We start from the raw sequence: 13,776 nt of genomic DNA on the forward strand, positions 1-13,776 counted from the left end.
CTAAAGGTAAATAAAGTTCCTAGTATTGATGGTATATACCCAGTTATTTTGAGGGAGGTGGCAAGAGAGTATATTGAATAATTAAAGTTAATTATAAAGGCATCTCTGGACTCAGAAGTAAATTCCCCTGCAATCTACTTCTGATGGTTCTAAGAGTGAATTGGGTAACTACTGACAGGTCAGACAGACTTCATTGGTAGGGAAAATCATGGAATCAATGAACAACAGTGCAATATAGAATCATATGGATAGAAATGGAATTCTGAAGAAAATACAGCATGGTTTTGTGAAGAAAATACAGCATGGTTTTGTAAAGAAAAAAAGCATGTTTAATCAACCTGGTAAGCTGTTTTGATAGTCATTTGTGAGCTGGAAGTAGGAAATAATTCTGAAATTGTTTACTTGGATTTCAGCAAAGCATTTTACTCAGTACCACATGAGAGGTGATGTATAAGTTGAAACAAGTTGGAACAGGAAAAATCTTTTTCCTGTTCCAACTTGTTTCCAACTGTAAGAAAAACGATTTTCTTAATTAATACCAACAAATGGATACAGGGCATAATGTCAAAATCAGTAGAGTAATTAATAATCAGCACTAAGCAATGCTTCTTCAGGATGATGTAAATAAACTTCAGGAATAGTCAGAAAAGTGATAGCTAAGTTTTGATGCAGCAAAATTACGCTTGGGAAGTAGCAACCCCAAAATAACTCATAGACTTGATGATGTTGAATTGAAAACAGTATAGGAGAAAGACATTTGGGAGTTAGGATATGGTCAGACATGAAGTTCTCTGAGCAGTGTAGACAGATGGCATGGAAAGCCTATGGTGTCCTACTGATGATTTATTGAACATTTGCTTGTAGAAATAGGGATGTCATAATCCTACATTAAAAGGCAATTGTAAGACCACATTTGGAATACTGTTTCAAGCATTGCACCTAAAAAAAGACAAAGCTACTTGAAAGGGTCCAAAGATGGGCAATGAACCTGGTGAGACTGGCAAAGGTACACCCATATGAGAAAATACTTTGAATATATGAGCTGCAAAGTCTGGCAACCAGGCATTTTGGAGGAGACCTGATTGAGGTTGAAATTTTTTGTTATAAATCTTTCCAGAACTAGGGACCATAAATTCAAATTATGAGGGAAGATATTTAGATTGAACTGCAGGAAGTTTTCTTTTGGAATAATTTGATTCCATGAGTGGTTAAGGCTGACAACTTGAGGCAATTCAAAGGTCAACTAGAATTGGATAGGTACCTACATTAGGAGAGATTCAAATAAGCGGTTTGGCTTGTTTTGTTTTGTTTTATTTCATTTCATTTTATTATTTTTTATTTATTTTTTTTTTTTTTTTTACTTTTTACTTTATTTTATTTTTGGGTGATTTAGAAAATGCCTCAGACTTCCTCACACCACATTGAGAATATGAATGCGAAATCATGCAAATGGCCTGAAAAACAGTAAATGAGGTTTAACACTGCCATGGTTAAGTCTAGGGCAAAAGTTTCAAGCTATGAGAGCTATAAAAAGTCATACAGTAGTACATTTCAGGATTCGTTCTGTAGATAGCTTTAAGCAAACTGGGTTTGCTGCTTAGTGCACCAATCTCATATTGTAAAGGCACTTCGCCCCAAGTTGATTTGGTACTGTATTATTCTAAATAAAAAGCACTTTTCCAATGCAGAAGGAGATATGGTAAGGTCTTGACTTTTTTTCCTAAACTTTATTTGTTAATAACAGTGATTAGTATTTAACTATCAAAGTCTAAATTTGCTGGTTATGAAATGGCAGGGAAGTGTAATTAATGACATTAATCAGGGTATGCTACTTTGAATGGATTTAGAAACTGCAACTGAGGTTTAACATTGGTAAATGCAAGGTATATCATTTGGGTAGCAATAATCTTAGCATAACTTGTCATTTCGGTAACATCAGACATGAAGTAGTTGATAATAAAAAAAGACCTAGGAATAATTATGCAGTTAGACAAAGTTATCTGAGTAGAACAGCTTATGGGTATGTGTGTGTGTGGGGGGGTGCAATTCTGCAGTGATATAAGCAAAGAATTCTTTGCTAATTTTCTTGGCTTTTTTTAACAAACATCTCATAATTTTGCCTTAGCATGCCTAACTGCAGACAGTTTATACTGACTGTGGGCTTCTGTGGTCCTTAATTTATAATCATCCTATGACTTCCCAAGCATGCAATCCCCTGCATACAATCTGAGGATCAGGGAAATGTACTCAGCTTTGAGTACAGCTCCCTGTTCCCTGGGTACTCCCACCGGCAACCCACTAAGTGATGATATTTTCAGGTGGAGAAACCCACCAGCAAGTCGCAGTGTCTAATTCTGCAGGTGTGGTGGCCCACCAGTGGGTCAGCAAGTGCTATGATGCAGCCTTTTGCCTGCTTTACAGGTGTCTGAAGAACAAGTTTTTTTCACACTCCTCACTTTACTGACAAGGCTGTAGTTTATGTTAGAGGTGCAGGAAGAAAATATTTGAACTTTTTATTATAAAACCAGCATGTCTTGCTTAATAACTACCTATCAGGTGGATTGACATACCAGTGGGCTGGTAAATGTTTACAACAAAATTGAATGAAATATTACCCTCCTGTGTTTCATACATGAAATGTATTTGATAACACAGGAACAAACTTAACTTTCTTTATGAAAAGTAATATCTTATTAATGCAAAATATCATCACACATACTGACTTATAAACAGTAGTTTATGTACAAATATGATTGGAAAATGCAGTAATATCCTCCAATAATTTTATATCAACTATATTAAGTATCTTAGTAGCAAAGCTCCAAGCCTTGAGGAAATGTATAAAGTAGGAGGAATCAGCTATAGCTTCTATAATTTATAACATGCCTTATCTCCTTTTAACCATAAGGTTTGAGGCATTTAAAGGAATGAAATTAAAATAGAGTTGAGAAATTGATTTCTCAATTCTATTTCATTTTTATTTCCTTTTAACTGCATCAAACTTTACTGTAAAAAGGAGGTAAGTCTCATATAAATTGCAGGGGTTATAGCTGATTCTCTTACTTGATAATAACTACATTTGATATAAATAATGAATTTTTATTACATGTGAACAATCAATTTATTTCAAAGATGGTTCTTCTATACAGTATGTCCTAAATGAACAATAACAGATTACAAGATTCATTATTTATTTTTTGAAAATAATTCTGAATAGTTTCTTACACAAAAAACAACATGAAACTTCTCTAACAGTGACAAGCTTTTTATCAATAAAAAAATACATTCCACTTGCTTTTTCTGTGCTACAATGCAATGCATTTTTCCCCCCTACTGATCAAATGCATATCACTGTTAGAAAGTGTCATGTTGTTTTTTGCATAAGAAACTATTCAAGGCTATTCTCAGATCATTCTGCTAATTACATCAATGTCAGTTCATCAGGTAAAGTATCCTACTGGTGAATCACTGAAATTTTTGGCCAACACTATTTTGAATTATTCATTTCTATGCAGGAAAGAACAATACAGAAAATCCTCTAATATTATTTTAATTTCTGAAACTATCAGACAAAACAGAAATGTGCAATAAAATGCTCGGACACCTGAGAATCACACTGCCCATTACATCAGTAGTTATTCGATTGACAGGGCAACCCACTTGAAGATAGTATATATATTAGTGATAATTAGAATCAAATATATTATAAGAAGAAAAGAATATGCATACTTCTTAGCAGAATGGACAAATTTTGAAAAAATGCATCAACATCCACCTATAGAAATAGATGCACAATTTGTAGTCCACCATAAACAGTAAGAGGGTCCAATATCATATCTTTGAATGCCCCAATTGTAATTTATAACTACAGAAAAACTTCAGTAATTTAGACTTAGCTAATTCAGACACTCTATAATTCCAACTGTATTCTCTTTTATGCATGCATTTTATTTATGCCCAACAGAGATTTTTCCTAAATGAGAATTTAATGATACAATTCTGAATTTTTTTTCAGAATAGTTTCATGATCACTTTGTAAAAGAAGTAATATCATTCAAAAGGAAAATAATTAAATGAAAATCAAAACATCAAAAGAAATTTTATCAAGAGATGTCAACATCAAGTGCCTTTTCTTAACCCCTGTACCACAGTCTGTATACAATTTGGAGATCAAGAATGCTGTACTCATTTTTAAGATGATTCTGACAATGAGCAGGGTCTAGAAATAAAAAAAAAAAAAAAAAGTCAGTGGCCAATATTAAACATTATAACGTAAAATGCGCTATTTTGCGACAGGATTAAGATGAATTAAAGCTGAGTACAGTCATAAGTACACAGAAAAAAAAATACCAAAAGATGTTCGTTCTATTGATTTAGACAGTTGAAGATGACGAGTGTCAAAATTACTGGCAAAGAGAATATTAATTAAATAGATGTATTAATGTGACTAGACGTAGAAATAAAAAACAATGTTATGAAATGACAATACAATAGGGCCTTTACTCAACAGAAAATTTCCAATTCCTTTAATTTTAAAAGACTTTTTAAGTTTCATTTTTTGGATTTAAGAGGGCCTGTCTATATATGACTAAAATCACTATTGTTAACATTAAGCATACATAACAGTTTTTACTTTATTTTTTACAATATTCATATTCTATTTGTTTTAATCATTTATATTAAATTTTGTATAAATTTGCTTATTTTTAAAAACTACACAACTTCAAATTATTTACATATCATTATATTCCATAATTCAAATTTTTTCTTCTGCTGCTTCCCACACAAAGTCTTAATTAGCAAGTTTTACTGTACTTGCTGCTCTCTCTCTACCACTGAATCATTCCTTTATCAATTAGCATTAGTAGAAGCATATAATGCAAGAAAGCAATCTTATGCAGCATCAGCCAAAAAAAAACACTCCCATTTCACCCCTCCATTCGTTCCAAATACCTGTCCAGATCAGCCTTAAATTTATTTAGAATATCAACTTCCACAACAAAGGATGGAAGTCTGTTCCACCAACCAACTACCCGCTGGCTAAAGGCAAACTTACACACATCTATCCTACATCTGTCTTTCCTCAATTTGAATTTATGCCCTCTCAGGTGATTGTTCTGGGCAAGAGGAAGAATCCCATCAGCAATGAGCATGCTCAAATCATTCAAGGCTTCATTAGCATTAGTAGAGGCATATGATGCAAGAAAGCAAGCTTATGCAGCATCAGGAAACACACACACACACACACACACACACACACACACACACACACACACACACACACACACACACACACACACACACACACACACACACACACACACACACACACTTCACCCCTCCGTTCTTTCAAAATACCTGCCCAGCTGAGCCTTAAATTTATTTAGGCTATCCACTTCCACAACAAGAGATGGAAGTCTGCTCCACCATTCAACTACACGCTGGCTAAAGGCAAATTTCCGCACATCTATCCTACATCTGTCTTTCCTCAATTTGAATTTACGCTCACTCAGGTGATTATTCTGAGCAAGAGGAAGAATCCCATCGGCATTGAGCATACTCAACCATTCAAGGCTTTATACACCTCTATCAGATCACCTTGCCGGTGCCTAGTCTCCAGACACTGTAATTTGCAAAATTTAAGCCTTTCTTCATAAGAACAACCCTTTGTTCCATTCACTAATCTTGTTGCCCTTCCCGTACTCATTCCAGCAGGTCTACATCCTTCTTGAAATGAGGCCTCCAGACCTGTATACAGTACTCAAGGTGTGGCCTGACCATTGCCTTATACAACAGAATAATTACCTCCTTATCCCTGCTAGAAAAATTCCTGTATATCATTGACAAGATATCATGAGCTACTCTTGCAGCCCATCTGCACTCCTCAGAAAACTTCATATCTGCCTGCACAATTATTCCCAGGTCCTTTTCATTCTCTATTACTGTCAGTGTACCACAGAGTTAATACGTTGCTCTGGGGTTACTGTTTCCCATATGTAGTACTGTACTTTACATTTGTCAATGTTAAACTTCATTTGCCACCTCTCAGCCAATCTGCTTAACCTTTCCAGATCCTATTGCAGCAGCAGAGCATCAGTAGATTCCTTAACAACCCTGCCAATCTTTGTATCGTCTGCAAATTTGGACATTAGGCTTGATATACCATCATCAATATCATTTATAAATACAGAAAACCACAATGGACTCAACACTGAACAATGAGGGACTCCACTAATAACATTAGTGCACAATGAGCAGTGTCCATTGATTACCACTTTCTGTCTTCTCCCCCTCAACCATCCCTTTATCCATAGCAGCAATTTGCCTCCAATGCCACACTGCTCCAATTTGTGCAGCAGTATTCCATGTGCAACAGTATCAAAACCCTTTCTAAGATCCAAATATATAATATCAAAGTTATTCCCTGCATCCAGTTCTTTTGTGACTGCATCATAGTTTGGTCAGGCAAGACTTTCCCCTTAACAAAACCATGCTGTGTCTGAGCTATAACTGAAGTCTTGTCTAGATGATCTTGCATTGCTTCTTTAACCAGTGCCTCCATTAATTTTCCTGGAACAGAAGTTAAACTAACAGGTATATAATTACTTGTGTCAGCCTTTGATCCTCCTTTGTGAATTGGGGTCACATTTGCACATCCCCAGTCTATGGGTACCTCCCCTGAGTCCAAAGAAGCTCTCATAATTATGGCTAAGGGTTTGCTTACTTCCTTTGCTGCCTCTAATATAACTGGATAGATCCCATCCACCATGGGCACCTTTTTTATGTTTATCCTCAACAATTTCTCCTCAACTTTCCTTTCAGTTATTACAAAATCATCTAGCTAACTGCAGAGTTCACTTCACCTCTGGCATTCCCCTTCCTGAATAACTCCTCATGTGTGAACGTAGATGCAAAATACTCGTTTAGTTTGTGAGCCACCTGAGCAGGATCCTCAACTGTTGAATCATCAATATCCAGCGGACCAATCTGATTCATCCCTTTCCTTCTTGAGTTTACATAGGTAAAGAACTCTTTTCTGTTTTGCTTTACATCCTCTGCCAAGGATTTCTCATAAACTGCCTTTGTGACTTGGCTACAGACCAACTTATATCTATCATAGGCTTCCATGTCACCTATTAATTTATATGTAACCCATGCATTTTTCTTCTCTGCCACATGTCTCATTAGTTCACCTGACATCCATTTAGGCCTTAACCTTGAACAATATTTCTTAGTTGGTATGTAAAGCCTAGTAGCTTCCAAGATAAGTTCTTTGAATGCTTCCCATTTTGAATTCGCTGTTGGTAACATCATCAGTTGGTCCCACAATATAGAATTTAAATACTGTCTCAGACCATCATAGTCACCGTTACAAAAGCAAAAACCCTTCCCTTTACCCCTGATGGTAGTTACCTCTTTGAGTAAATCCCACTTCAACACACTGTGATCAGCCACCTAGTGGTTCCTTTATCTGCAGATTCTTAATGCCTGAAGAATCACTACTGATAATCAGATCAAGAGTATTACTCCCTCTAATTGCCTCCCGAACATGCTGATGTAGAAAACAATCATCCAATAAATCCACAAAAGCCGTGCTAGTGTGTGAGTGACCAAACCGCAAATTCAGGTCAATATCTGGGAAACTGAAATTCCCCCACGATAAGACTCTCTGATTTACTGGCCCACTATTTCCCTGTACAGTTTCTTATTATACTCATCAGAGTCATTAGGCCTATAACACACTCCTACTCTCAATTTTGATCTCCCAATGCTTATGTCACACCAAACTGACTCGACACTGCACTCTCCAGCGATGTCGACTGGCTTCACTTCCTTGGATTTTATGTGTTTCTTAACTAATAGCATAACCCCTCCTCCCTTCCTATCCTTCCTGTACACATTGTACTCCCCAAATTCCAGTTCTGCATTCCTTATATTTGTGTGACACCACATCTCTGATATCCCAACAATATCTGCCTTTGATGTTTTGAGCAATACCTCAAATTCATCAAATTTATTTACCAAACTCCTAGCATTGGTGTATATGCAAGTATTCCTATTCTTCAAATGTTCCTATTCTTAGCTACCCTAACACAACCCATGTGTTTACTTGTACCGGAATGACTCCCAGCACATTACCACCATTACCAATGGTGGTAATGTGCCCCTAATGTTGTATAAATTGCTCCGACTTATTCAATTGTGCACATGGGAAAATGACAAAAGTTTACTGAAATGTAAATATGTATACAGGGTGATTCAGGAGGAATAGTAAATATTTTGGGAAGTTACAGTGTCGATTATTCTGAGTAAAAAGTCCATATAAATGTTTCCAATTCTCAATGGATATGGAGATACAGCTGTTTGAAACTGTTGCACACAAAGCCATTATGAGAGGTATTAAAGAATGATAAATGACAGTTTGTATTTATCGACTTTTTGAATGATACAAAACAAAAATAATTGACAAATTTTTTACAGTTTACAATAAATGTTTGAAAATCCCACCGCCAACCACAATGCACTTTGCAACTCTTGTGGTAATATGACGTGTTGCTCTTCTGAGGTTGTCTTGGCGTTCCTTCATAAGGGCAGCAGTATCCAAAATGCGAGCAAGCAATTTGTCTCTTGTTTTCACCTTTTCTTTGTATGCTGCGCTTATCATCCAGCCCCACAAACAAAAATCTAATGGAGTGAGGTCTGAAGACCTTGGTGACCAATGAACGGGACCATTGTGGCTGATCCATCATTCAGAGAAAGTTTGATTTATATATTGTATCACCAAATGGGTATAATATGCAGGAGCTCCATTATACTGCAAGTACATACTAATCCTTTTAGCCAAGGGAACATCCTCCAATAGTAGTCGAATTTGTTTTGCAGAAATTCTAGGTAAATGGGCCCTGTGAGATGATTTTGTAACACAACATACCCAATCAACTGCTTGTCGATGATACCACACCACACATTTACAGAGAAGCGATGTTAAAAATTTGTTTCTACAGTGGCATGTGGATTTTCATCTGACCACCTATGAGACGGTTACGGGTGTTGTTGATGCCGTCTCGGGTGAAAGTAGCTTCATCACTGAACAGTATTAATGGAATTAATTGGCGATTAGCATTTACCCACCGACAAAATTCCAATTGCTGGTCATCGTCTCCTGGTTGAAGGATACCCACCGACAAAATGGATACAAGCCATGTTCACGTAACATTTGCCATACTCTTGTCTGTGAAACACCGATACGTGTAGAAATTCTTCGTGTGCTAGTAGTAGACTACATTCTTCAGACTGAAGAATGTGTTCTATTTCATCCACACGTTCAGAAGAAATATGAACGCTGTGAACTGTACCAGTTTTATGCAGTCTGGTGTTAACACTAGTATTTTGAAACACTCTTGAATCTGGTATTCTGCAGTTAGGAAACCGCCAACAGCATTCTCTACAAGCAACAGTAGCACTTCCACCACAAAAACCCGTAGACAACCACCATATCGGCATATTCAGCATGTGTGAAGATGTGCAGCATTATTAACAACACTTCTAACACCAAACAGCATCAGGTTATAACTGTTCCTTGGTCACATCTGATTCGTGGAGCTGTGCATGCTAGTTTCAAATAGCTGTATCTCCGTATCCATTGAGAATTGGATAGATGTTTATATGAACTTTTTCACTCAGAATAATCGATACTCTAACCTCCCAAAATATTTACTATTTCTCCTGAATCACTCTGTACATGATGTCAAAATTATTCTTTCATTCCAGCTCTTTTGATAATCTCGTAGCAGTTGATCATATCAAATAGGAATGATCTATCCTTAACATCTCTATGTTGGGATTGCCTTGTAGCTCTGTTCCTATTGAGAAGTTCTTGCATGATTTCTTTAACTACTGACTCCATTATTTTCTTCACAAAGAACGTAAACTTACAAGTTTGTAATTATCAGTTCATCCTTTCAAAAAAAAACTTGTGAAGAGATACATTTGTAGATACTCAGTCTATAGGGACTCCTCATGAATCCAATGATACTAATTATTAAAGCTAAAGGTTTCATTACCTCTCTGGCTGCTGCTTTTAATAACTGAATTAGATAGTATGAACCAGAGCTGTAATGCTCAATACGTTCTACGTTGATATCAGTATTTGTAAAATAATAAGAGAAGTTTACCTCAATTTCTGGAGAGTATCACACTTCCGTATGATACTCTCCAGAAATTAAAACGAAAAAAATCAAAAAACTTACATTAGAGTAACAAAAATAATTAAAAATCAATTAAATACAATAAAACTCAATTTAACGCGATAAAACTCAATTTAACGCAATTAAAAATAAGAAAATTAATTAAAAGAATTTAACGAAAAAATTTCAAAACGATTTTCCTTCCTTGGAACCTGAATGGATTATAGCAACCATATAAAATTTTTTTCTGATCTCTGCCCTCAATTATATTCCACAATGCTTTAAAAACCAGTTTATCAAACACCAAGAAAAAAGTGGCTTGTAAATAACATTACTTTCTGAAATCACTGTACTACAAGTTCTGTTGACCTTTATTTGCTCTGATGCAATGTTAAGCTGGAAATTAATATAATCATGGTTGAAGAAGTTTACTTATACATATGGTTGTTTTTAGCATTGTGAACACAGTAAGATCCTCACCTTTCCTTTTCCTTAAGCTGCATAAATGAAGTCATAATGAGTTATATGGTAAATACAAAACAAGTTTTATTCTTATGCATGTTTCATTCTTGTTCCTTTTAATCTTTCTGCAGGCTTATTTTCACTGACAAAAACTACTTTAATCCTTTGTTAATATATAAACTTTCCCAGTTATAGAAATTATCTTAAAAAAATCCTAGCTCTGGCTGAGCTTCTATTGCTCTTAAAATAGCAGTGCTTATAGAGGTTAAGTTTGTGACTATGGACCTTTTGGGCTTATGCAGATTCACTATCTATATAGTGAATTTGCAGAGATTTCATTGGGTATGATCCGGTTAGTGATGGTTGAGAGCAGTCTTCTTCATGAGTGTTAAGATGCTATATGAGCAAGAGATTGGACTGAATTTTTTCAATGAGGGTGAGGTCCCCCTCACAGTATATATGTTCCAGATAGTTTACTTTCAAGACAGTTAAAAATTGGTAATTAGAATTAGGATTAGCAGAGGCATACGGTGCAAGAAAGAAGCTTATACAGCATTAGCCAAAAAAAAAAAAAAAAAAAAAAAACCCTCTGTTTCGCCCATCCATTATTCACTCCAAATGTTTTGACTACACATGTCTGAATGCACCATTACCCCCAGGTCTTTATTCTGCATTACCCTGACTGTAGTACAACACAGTTGGTATGTTAGTGTGGATTTACTGCTACCCATATGCAGTAAAGGAACTCCCCAACTTACTTAAGGATTGCATTCTAGGGAATGCTGCGTATGTCGGGAAATTTCCCCCATGCTTGTGCAGCACTTGCAACTTTGCTCGATGAAGTGATTGAATCAAAAAAGAAATGTTCAATGAACATGTAAATAGAATTATTTATTGTATTTATCCAATTTTTTATGTTGTGCAATTTAAAAAATTACAAAAATGTGCAATTTAAAAAATTATAAAATTACAAAAAAAAGAGAGAGGTGACACGCATAACTTCAGTAAGTTTCACCTCTCGAGCATCTTTGCCAGAATCGACGTCTTCTGCTGATAAGTAAGCCGCTGCAGAGGTTGAGGGCTGTGGAGATTAAGAAGGGGTTGGCTGCTCAACCTTACAAAAGAACATATTAATGGCTGACTGGACAGTGGCTTTTTTCTTTTCATCGTAGATTTCTTTGCAGCAAGCAAACATATCATTCACCCCTCTGTTAACTTTTAAGAATTGTTCGCTGTCAGGATCCATCTTCTCAAATGTCACCATTACCGATGCAATTTCACGAAATGCCATTACCATCTCTCTGGTGATGAAACGTTTTGGTTCCTCATTTGGTTCATCTTGAGCTTCGTCAGCATTTTTTCTTCTTTCACTATTGCTGCCTGCACATCAATATGTTATTTGTTAGATAATTCCCTCTCTTCTTCCTCTATTAACACCTCCACGTCTTTGGCATCAACCTCCAACTGAAGTAGCTCTGCAATCGTTACAATCTTATCTGTAACCTCTTCATATGATTTGTCTTTTTCAAATCCTTCGAAGCCTTTTATGTGCCATGGGCATATTTTCTTCCATGCGCCATTTAAACAACTTTTAGTAATTTCTGCCCTGGCCTTATTAACATTTAAGTTGCAGTGGTAAATATTTCGATTTCCAAAAGTCTCTCAATGTAAAATTTTTCTCATCATCCACTGCAGACAATGCCTGAGCAAATGTTGTGTGTAAATATTATGCTTTAAAATTCGAAATAACACCCTGATTCATAGGTTGGATGAGTGAAGTCGTGTTTGTTGGTAGAAATATGACTCTCACGTTCGAATTGAAATCATCTAGATGTGTAGGATGTCCAGGAACATTATCTAATAGAAGCAAAATTATGAAAGGAATGTCATTGTCTTTACAATATTTTTCAACCTCGGGAATGAAGCAGCATTTAAACCAATCCTCAAAGTGAGAGAGATTGTTACCCATGCTCTCTGTTTCGATCGGAAATGCATGGGTAGGGTGAGTTTATTGATGCCCTTAAATGCATGAGGATTTCCAGAATGGTACACAAGCAGTGGTTTTAATCTGTAATGTTCCGCTGCATTAGCCCCAAGAAAGAGTGTGGTCCTATCTTTTGATGCCTTGAAACCTGGCATTGCATTTTCCTCTTTGGCAATGTATGTTCGATGCAGCATTTTTTTCCAATACAGAGCAGTCTTGTCAATGTGAAAAATTTGCTGCATTGAATAGCCGCCTTCATCAATAATTTTTTCCAACACATCACAAAATTTCTCTGCAGCTACAGAATCGGCACTGGCAACTTCACCGCATAATTTAATGTTGTGGAAACCAGCATGATGTGTGAACCTATTAAACCACCCATTGCTTGCTACGAACTTGGGTTTGGGTTCGCCGTACTTATCCTTAATATCTTTATAAATACTTGTTGCTTTTGCTTGAATGGTCATTCGAAAGGGGCACTCGCTTCTGAATCTGATTTTCCATCCATATTATTAACAGCTGTTCCATCTTCGATATAGCACCTGAATGCTGTTTTGTGATCACTGTTGACCTTAAGTGCATTGATCCTTTGACATGTTCTTTTACACGCACACTGTCCTTTAAAATAGTATTCACTATTGCAGCAGCGAGACCTAATTCTCTTGCAATATATGACAAACTTTGTCCTGCTTTGTACTTCTTAATCATTTTCATCCTCGTACTTCTTAATCATTTTCATCTCAATTTTAAACTTCGGTTGCCACCTCTCGGCCCATCTGCTCAACTTTTCTAGATCCTGTTGCAGTTGCGTACCATCCCTACTGTCATTAACAATCCTGCCAGCCTTCGTGTCATCTGTGAACTTGGACATTAAGCCTGATATATATATATATTTTTACCTTCATCGGTATCATTGATAAATGCAGAAAGCAACAATGGGCCCAATGTGGACCCCTGGGGGACTCCACTAATGGATAAAGTCCATCCCTTTATCCATAGCAGCAATTTGTCCTTAATGCCATACTGCTCCAACTTTTACAGTGGTCTTCTATATACAACAGTATCAAAAGCTTTCTTAAAATCCAAATATATATGATATCAAAATTAATTTTTGAATCCAGTTCCTTTGTGACCACATCATAG

The 13,776-nt window shown here is 36.2% G+C and overlaps 1 protein-coding gene across 1 annotated transcript in view; it reads right to left on the reverse strand.

Moving 5' to 3' along the window:
- LOC150084411 (uncharacterized) overlaps window positions 1-13,776 on the reverse strand; it is a 646,726-nt gene that overhangs the window by 151,112 nt on the left and 481,838 nt on the right. The gene's annotated exons all lie outside the window — the stretch shown is intronic.

Source organism: Mastigoproctus giganteus, chromosome 6 (genome assembly GCF_048544385.1).
Source record: "Mastigoproctus giganteus isolate SK-2022 chromosome 6, ASM4854438v1, whole genome shotgun sequence".
NCBI classification, from domain to species: Eukaryota; Metazoa; Arthropoda; class Arachnida; order Uropygi; family Thelyphonidae; genus Mastigoproctus; species Mastigoproctus giganteus.